Genomic DNA, 9,663 nt, shown 5'->3' with positions numbered 1-9,663 from the left:
GTGGCGCCGGGGCCCGGGGGGTGGGGCGGGGCGGCGCGGCCGGCATGAGGGCTCGGGGCTCCGTCACGTACTCCGAGTCCCGCACGCACGCCGCGTCGCCCCGGCGCCGCACGTCCGGCCCACGACCTTGGTGACGACCTTCGCGGCCCGCCTTTTCCGGCCGCCCCACCCGTCGCCCCGCAGCGTGGTGCCGGAGACCCCGGTGGCCTGGACACGTTGGCGGCCGCGCGCCTGGACTCAGCTCCCGGGCCGCGGGGTCGCGAGGCCGGCCACGTGTGCCCACCCGCGCCTGCGCCCTGCGCGCCCGACAGCCCGCCAAGGTGACCCGGTCCCTTTGTCCTTGCGTCGGTCACACAGGAGTTATTAGGCCAAGAGCCGAAAGGATGTTCGCTTTCCCTTAATTACAGCTAATACTTTTTGAGCGCTTCCTACGTGCCAGGCACTCCACGTGAGTGCCCAGGGTTAGTTCATTCTTCGGCTCTTGTTTATGTTGGATCTTGAAAGTAAGCTTCTATACCTCCCTTTCCCATACACGTGAACCATACTTGTACTGATTTGGGAATGGAATTTCACACAGACTCGGGGAATTTCTCAAAGTTCAAAACAGGTAATATTCCAGAGTAGTCTGACAAATGAAAAACAGGCATGAGTGGGTGCAGTTATTTTCCCCTTCTGATGAAGAAAGAACCGATACCATTTCAAATCAGTTATGCAGCACATCTCCCCCCGACCCCGCAACACACACTCAAGGGAGGGCTTCCTTTTATGATAGTTATTTTTGTATTTTCTTAGTGCTCCTCTTGGTCTGTAAGTCTGAGAGCTAAAACAATGTCGTTCATCTCCATACTTAACCCATTGCCTTGCATGGAGAGATTCGAGTGTATATTTGATTTTAATTATTATTTCTTCTGGTCAGCTGCAAAAACTGCTTTTATTCCTTAATTCCTAGCCTTGGATAAAGCTGAAGACCTATTGAGTCCACTGTATTTGTTTTCCATTGACTAAGAAGAAAGAACTTTAGGATTAAATTCAGCAAAAAAACAACAAGGAAATTGTAAAATGTTTCCTAAAGAATTATGTGAATTTTGCAAGCAGGGTTTGTGGTTTCCCCAGCAATACACTGGTGTTTCAGACTGCTTAAGACCAAGATCCCAGCCCCATGACCCAGCAGCTAAATCAACAGCCACTATCTCCTAAACCTTAAGAACTCAACAGAAATCAGACACTTAGAGCTCTTATTTTCAGAGCAATTCTAAGGTGTGGCCCTGAAAGGGCTCCAAAACAATCTCTTTCATTTTATGTTAAAATGGTTAGAGAGATAAAGATAGAAAGACATGGCTCTTATAACGGGTTTCTGGCCACAACCAGTGATTCCTAGCAGGAAATCAGATGTAGAACATGATCTCAGACTGCTGCTGTTGCAAGATTCTTGGAGGCCACAGCACAGTGTTCTGAGCCAGCACTTCGACCTCAAATTGTAGCTCAGCTGTTAATGAGATGTGCCCTCAGATCCTTTCCAAAATCCACAAGCTGCCAAATGCCCTGCCTGTCTCCACAGCTCCTGAGGCTTTGCTAGCAGGCTGTGGGACTCATGTGTGCCTTCAGTCCAGTGCAGGGGCATTTACCTTGTTACAGGCATTTAGTTGACAGTATGCTCATTGAGCAGTTTTAGTGCAGTGGCATACCAAAGGCTGGTGAGCAGGGAGGGGAAACGTGTGTGCAAGGCTATTGTCAGAAGACCACACTGCAGGGGGACATCAGAATTGAGGGAAGATGAACCTGCAGCAGCCTATGACCCACCTGGATTACTGATTCTATCTGTGGTCTGCGCACCCCTGGGTGAAAACTGCTGGTCGGTGGAAAAAGTGACATACCTCTTTTGGAAGGCAGGCCTTCAGACAGATAGGAAACTTCTGGGTTGGAGAAGCAGCCCAAGGGAGATCAGATGAGTGAGGAAGGCCCTCAGGGGATCTAGGTGGATTGCCCCTCCCCTTAACAGACTAGGAAGTTTTTGTGTTTGTTTACCACTGAGGACAAAGAATGTCGCCTGCCTTATCAGTAAACAAAGGATGTTACAGCCATCAAGTCATCAGCCACTGCAGCCACCTCCAGCACTTTGTGGGGATTCAGGATGGAGAAAAATAAGATACTGGCCCTAGATGGTTAAGGTGCATCTCAAAAGAATAATTTCATTTAGCCCGGATTCTTGTATCTTCCCATACACAGAAAAGTACTAAATTCATTAATTTGAGATGTCTGGGTTTTTCTGTAATTAGCAGTAATCTCTTGCTGTTCAACTACCTGGGTCATTTTTTTGCAAAAACTTCTGTATATCCTGGTTCCTCCCATACCTCTTTGGAATAGTCCCTCAGAGCTGAGAGGATGTATCCTGTGCTTAAGCCCTCAGTAAGTCCACTGAATAAAACATAATCCTCAACTTTTAGATTGTGCATTTTTCCCCATTCTACTCCACTAAGTATTTAACATATACCAAAGACTGCATAAAGTATATCTGATGTAAAAAATAATAAACAGAAGTGTACCCAACTTGCCAGCTTAAGAAGTGGATACTGGCATTGCCATTCACGTGCCCCGTGTATTCTTCCCTGGCCCCAGAGGTAACCACTGTCCTATATTTTGTGTTTATTTTCCCCTCACTTTGTGGTTTTTAAATATTTTTTGAACTTTATATAAATAGCATCATACTGTTTCTAGCCTTTGCTACAATTTTTTTTTGCTCAACTTGACATTTGTGAGCTGTGGATGGTTTGTTTCAGTGCTGAATAGTATTCCATTGTGTGACTATCACACGTTTTCCTGTCAGTGTACATTTGAGTTTCCCAGTTCTTTTTTTCCTGTTAATACCAACACTGCAGCTATGAATTTTGTTGCAAATGTCTCCTGGGTGCAGGTACAAGAAAGAGTTTCTCTAGGGCAAATACCTAGGACACACACCTGGACGTGGAATTCCTGGGTCGTGGGTATAACCATCTTCAACTTTGTTTTCCAGAGTATTCGTATCTTTATGTACTTCCACCAGCAGTGAATACGAGTTCTGACCTGGATGTAAAAAAAATAAAATTCAGCTCTTCCTTTGCAATTCTTTTCTAGAAATTTGATTGATTTTTTTTTTTTTCCGCATGGCATGTGGGATCTCAGTTCCCGGACCAGGGATCGAAACTGTGCCCCCTGCAGTGGAAGCATGGAGTCTTAATCACTGGACCACCAGGGAAGTCCCTACTGATCTTCAATTTAACATCCTTTCCAAGTCCTTTGCTTAAGGAAACCCTCGTGCCCTCTGTGTAAGTTACAGTCAGCATTCTACCCTTATGATGGCTTTGAGGGCACCTCTTAGGGCTCCCTGCTGTCAACAGCCCCTCACAAAGTCAGCTGTAGAAGTAGGGACCGGGCAAGGCAGACTCTGGGGAGGCAGAAGGGAGCACACAGTATGTTTTTTAAACAAAGTCATTGCTAGGAGGGCATTTATCAGGGGTGCCCAAATGAGGGGAGTAAGGAGCAGAGGGATTAAAGAAAGAAACTCCAGGGCTTCCCTGGTGGCGCAGTGGTTGAGAGTCCGCCTGCCGATGCAGGGGACACGGGTTTGTGCCCTGGTCCGGGAAGATCCCACATGCCGCGGAGCGGCTGGGCCCGTGAGCCATGGCTGCTGAGCCTGCACGTCTGGAGCCTGTGCTCCACAACTGGAGAGGCCACAACAGTGAGAGGCCCACGTACCGCAAAAAAAAAAAAAAAAAAAGAAAGAAAGAAAGAAACCCCAGGAGTCTCAGGGAAACCAGGAGCTTCCGGGAGGAGCTAATGAAGAGCGGGCAAATGGAGACTGAGAGGGCTCTGCACCAGCAAGAGAAAATCTTGGGGAAGAGTTGCTGTCCTGTGTCCAAAAGCTCTGCGTGGATCCTCTGTGCCTCAGCTCCTTAATTTCTGAAATGGGTGTGAAAAGACTACCCTCAGGAGGCAGTTTTGAGCCCCAACAGTCCTCTTACCATCAGTTTGGAAATCATTGCTTACAGCTGAATGGAGGCCTGCAAGGCACTGATATCTCTAAATAGCAGCTGCATTCGGCCCCCTTCCCCAGCAGTCTCCCTTTTCATCTCTATCTGTCCCCATCCTCTTTTTCTCACAGTTCTTAAGGTTGTCTCTTAAAGGGAGGCCCAGGGCAGCTGCAGCCCGGGGGCCAAGAAACCCCAATCTCCAGTCACCAGGCTGGCAGCCCTCCTAGAGGCTGGAGCACCAGACACTCAGATGGCCCGCTCCAAAAATGCCGGTCGCTGTGAAGGAAAGAGAAGTCCTGTAACAGGGAAGACTCCATACTAGATCTGTTTCTTGTACTTTAACCCTTGTATTCTATTGCTTTTGCTTTGCGTTAAGAATGTTGCCTACAGCGCATTCCCTGGCGGTCCAGTGGTTAGGACTCTGCGCTTGGCGCTTTCACTTCTGGGGCCCAGGTTTAATCCCTGGTCTGGGAACTAAGATTCTGCAAGCCTCGTGGTGTGGCAATGGTGGGGAAAAAAAAAAAAAAAAAAAAAAAAAAAAAATGAAGAAGAATGTTGCCTATAGCCTGAAATATACAGGATAGTTCATTCTCTAGGCTCTGACCTTTCTCATGTATATAGAGATTAAAAGTTGCAGAACAGAGAATAACATTTGTCTTGTTGGAGGTTTATAGGAACATCGTGACCTGACCTACGTGGATGGCTACGAGAGCAAAGGAGTCTGACACCAAGAAGTCTGCAACAGCCAACCATGCCCCTCCCTCACCCGGCCTTTAAAAATGCTTTGCTGAAACCCTTTGGGAGTTCCGGGTTTTGGGGGCATGAGCCACCTGTCTCCTCGCATGACCCTGCAGTAAACCTTTCTCTGTTCCAAACGCTGACCTTTCGGTATTGCTTGGCCTCAGAGTGCGCTGAGCACACGAACTTACTTTCGGTAAAAGTCAGAGGATGCAGTGTGTGAGCTCCAGATGGAAAAACGGGAGCCAAGTTCTTCCTTCAGAAGGAAGTGGCCCCTTGTGATTCGCTGAGAGTAGGGTTTCCACGGAGGCTTTGCATGGCTGGCCTGATAATGAGAAATTCCTCCCTCCTCCTATCAGTGACTGGTCAGTTACTGAGGCCAAGTTATCTGCCAGGTGTAGCTCATTTAATCCTGCTGCCTGTGGCCATCTCTGCTTTTCAAGGCACAGAGAGGTGAGCTGAGCTGCCCAATCCTGAAGCTAGTGAATGGAGGGGCAGGGTCGGGGGTTGGGGGGGTGGGGAACCAACCCAGGCAGCCTGGCTCCCCAGGCCTCGCCCCCCAACCATTCAGCATTCTGCTCTTCCAAGCGATGAAGTTCACTTTGACCTTGGATTTGGATGAGATGACAGGACACTAAACTTAGCCCAAAGAGGCCTCCCTGAATTTGCACCTCTAAGCCGTGACTATAACCATACACGGAATTTTTTGTTTTTTTGCGCTACGTGGGCCTCTTACTGTTGCGGCCTCTCCCGTTGCGGAGCACAGGCTCCGGACGCGCAGGCTCGGCGGCCGTGGCTCATGGGCCCAGCCACTGTGCGGCATGTGGGATCTTCCCGGACCGGGGCACGAACCCACGTCCCCTGCGTCGGCAGGCGGACTCTCAACCACTGCGCCACCAGGGAAGCCCCATACACGGGATTTAACTGTAGCAGCATCAGGTTTTGAGAAGCAGGACTCAGGACGGTTTCATGTCTGCTAGATACTGTGTTCTCTCTCAAGTAAATTTTCAGCTGGAAGATGAGAGCAGCCCACAGAATGGGAGTGGCAGTTACGTTGTATGGCAATTCGAGTTCCAATTACAAAATGTCCCCAACCCCACACTCGTGGTGGCATTTGCTGGCATTTCCTAAACAAAAGGGGAGAAACTCCGATTTTCTACAATCTTTGACAGTTCCCTTGAAGCGAGATCCCTGGTCCTCCTACATTGGAATTCCCTGACTGATCTGATGTTTCATTTGTTTGTTTCCTGGTAGCCAGGAAAGTGAGGAGGAGAGAGTGGATTTCAGCACAGCATTTGTCAGAGTCCATCAGGATATTCATGTGGCCAGAAGAGCCATGCAGACTGCAGTGGCGGGGAGGGGTTTAGACCTGGCTGCATGGGTCTCTTAAGGGGCTGATCTCAGACTAAAGGCTCGCCCCTGGAGGAGTGTGGCGAGGACACGCAGCTGTAAGCTCATAGATCAGCAGAGCTGGGCAGGACAGCTGCCCTAGTGAAGGGCTGACTCAGGATTCACACCAGAAGGGCCAAGCAAGGTGCCAGGCCGATGAAGTGCCCCCTTTTGAGGAGCTTATGAGAGCCTGCCACTTTCACAGAGCCTTTGGAAGGATTTCGCAGACTGGGCAGTCCGTGGCCACCTCCACACAACTGACTGGACCGAGGATTAGTACCACATCTCTCTCTTTTTATAAGCAAGTCACATTGGATTTAAAGCCCACCTTAATCTAATATGACCTCATCTTAATTTGATTACATGCACAAAGACCCTATTTCCAAAGATGGTCACATTAACAGGTTCCAGGTGGACATGAAGTTTTGGGGACACTATTCAACCCAGTCCAGCCTCCCATCTTGTAGGGTATCTCCCTGCAGCCCCTCATCATTCAGCAGTCTAGCCCAGGGGTTGACAAACCATGGCCCATGGGCCAAATCTGTTTTTGTAAATAAAGTTTTATTGGAATACAGTCACTCCCCTTTGTTTCCATATTGTCTATGGCTGCTTTCAAGCTACAGTGGCAGAGTTGAGTAGTTGCAACAGAGACCATAAGGCCTGCAGAGCCTAACCTAACCCTTTTTCTTTTTAAATTAATTTCTATTAGAGTATAGTTGATTTACAATGTTATGTTAGTTTCTGCTGTACAGCAAAGTGAATCAGTTATACATACACATATATCCACTCTATTTTAGATTCTATTCACATGTAAGTCATTAGAGAGTGTTGAATAGAGTTCTGTGCTATGCAGTAGGTTCTTATCAGGTTTTGGGTTTTTTTGGCCACGCCACATGGCATGTGGGATCTTAGTTCCCAGACCAGGGATCAAACCCATGCCCCCTGCAGTGGACATGCGAAGTCTTAACCACTGGACCGCCAGGGAAGCCCCTTGGTTATCTATTTTATATACAGTAGTTTGTATATGTCAATCCCAATCTACCAATTTATCCTCCCCCCCTTTCCCCCTTGGTAACCATAAGTTTGTTTTCTACACCTGTGACTCTACATCTGTTTTGTAAATACGTTCATTTGTACCATTGTTTTAGATTCCACATATAAGCCACATCATGTATTTGTCTAAACGTAATCCTTATAGAGAAATTTTGCCCATCCCTTGGCTTTGTCTGTCCCAGCTTCTCTCATGGCAGCGGTAGCCCAAGAAGCATCCGTCCAATAGGACAAGACTCAGTGTGCAAGAGGTGATGGAGACGCCTCTTGCTGATGTCCTATTGGCCAAAGCGGGTCACATGGTCAAGCCTAGCGTGAGTGTGGGAGGGACTACCCATGTGGATACCAAAAGGTCGGCTCACTGGGGACACCAAGACCAGTCTTCCACAGGGGCAGGGCTGGAAACAGGAGGCCTGTCTAGGAGAGAGACCACGGTGGCTCCGTAGGTTCCTAGGGTGGTAGCAGTGGAGGTGTGAGAAGTGACTGGATTCCAGATATAGTTGCAAACAGAGCTGATGTTTTTTGCAGATGGGCTGGATGTGAGCAAAGCACAGAATTCTTTATTTCTACCCCACCTACTTTTAAAAAAGATCTGGGATTCCTCGAAGGAAGTTTGCGATAAAATCAGTACATACTAAATCAAGACTGGAAAAATAAGCACCAAGTATCAAGGGAGAGAGGGAGGCAAACAGGCATAGGTGGGGCAAAACCCACGGAAGCAGGGCTGCCCTTGGGCCAGAGCGCACCTGTGTGGGGATAAGAAAAAGCCACCTCTTCCTCGAGACATTTTGCTTCCATCTTAGGAGTTTACAGTTATAATAAAAATCTCGAAATGTCAAAATAAGAAAGATGGCCATGATGGAAATGATGCCTCTTTAGAGGCACCCTTGGGTGTTGCATTCTGAGGGCATGTATGTGATGACCCTGCTTTCGGACTTAGTTCACTGTAAGCATTGAGGGGGTGTGTGATTGGTCGTCATAACAGTGTACATTATTATAGAAGATTTGGAAAAGCCTATGATGAGATTGCTTCCATTAAAGCCAGGAACGTAAAATTATAATCAATCTTTTTTTTTTTCGGAATAAGTAAAATATTTAAACCTAAAATAATGTGAGTTTTAATACACCTACTTTTCAATTTTTAAATATTTTTTTCAACCATTTTAAAGTTCTGAAAAAAAATCAACTATTAAAAAAAATACATAAAAATATACGGGGGTGGGCGCCATACATCTTTCCTCTTGCTTCAGGTTCTTAGTTAAAATTTTTATATTTTTGCTTCTTGTGGATTTTTGGTGTAAATGTTGATGTTTTAAATATGATTTCTCTCAATTCCTGAGGTTTTCAGCACCCTCTTGACTTTTTTTGCCCAAGGCGAGTGCCTCACTTGCCTCACCCTAATTCCTGGCCCAGGGTGATGTGGCCGCCAATATTTAATATTTAATAGAAGAGGCCCATCCAGCGTGAAGGTCAAGCTCTGGAGAAGGGTGCTGAGTTCTGAGTAACAAGCCCACATAGGACCGCTCTAGGGAGGTAGGATTGGGGGGTAGGTGTGGAGGACTGCAGACTTGGGGGGTCTTGAGAAGCAAACAAGAATTATTGAAGGATTATTAGGCAGTAAAGGGCATAAATTTAATTTTTCTGGCTCCAGAATTGAGGATGAGGACTACAGGGGAGCGGAGAGCTACTCAATTTAAGAGAAAATAGAAAGAAGAAATCTTTTCCAAAACGACACACAGTTCCTGCCACGGGAAGTTGTTCAGGGAGAGTCCGGGGTCTGCAGTTGCTCGCGGTGTATATATATCTATATATATGGTGAATTAAAATTGATTTACTTTCATTCCTTTTGAGATTTTTTGAGTATGTGAAACTTACTTTGGGATTAAAAAAAACAAAGATAAACAAAACTGGAAGGCTGATTGCAATTAAAAAAAAAAAAAAAAGACACACATCATAGAAACCATAAGAAATAGTTGAAAAAACAAAAAAAACAAGAAAACCAAGGCTGAGAATTAACATTCCAGTATCCTGCCTCTTCTTCCATTAATTGCAGATAGATTTTTGGATCCAGGAAAGACAAAGATGATTCAGCAAAGACAAAGATGCTTCTGTTACTTTTCAATTGAAGTCTGCCCCATTTGGACACTGTCCCAGGTCTCGCTAATGTGATGCCAGGGTCCCTCTCTTGGTCCCATCCTAATGGTGTCTTTGGGCTCACACTGGACAGAGCCTTCATGACAGAGCCTTTTTTTTTTTTTTTTTTTTGGACAGAGCTTTTTACTCCAGATCCACAGATACCAGCTCCGCAGGCAGGAGCTTACATCTTGGCAGTGCTTCTTATACTGTAAGTCTGATTGATTCTCATTCCTCAGAGGAGTCAATATACTAAGTCCCATTTACTGCAAAGCACAGTTTCTTAACCTGGTCAGGAGTCCCATGAACAAGCTGTTAGAGGTCCAAGGAATGCCCCAAACTGTGT

This window comes from Neophocaena asiaeorientalis, unplaced genomic scaffold, assembly GCF_003031525.2.
Source record: "Neophocaena asiaeorientalis asiaeorientalis breed wild unplaced genomic scaffold, Neophocaena_asiaeorientalis_V1.1 scaffold275, whole genome shotgun sequence".
In the NCBI taxonomy this organism is placed as follows: domain Eukaryota; kingdom Metazoa; phylum Chordata; class Mammalia; order Artiodactyla; family Phocoenidae; genus Neophocaena; species Neophocaena asiaeorientalis.
The sequence above is the reverse complement of the archived record's forward strand: the minus strand, read 5'-3'. Positions refer to the sequence as shown.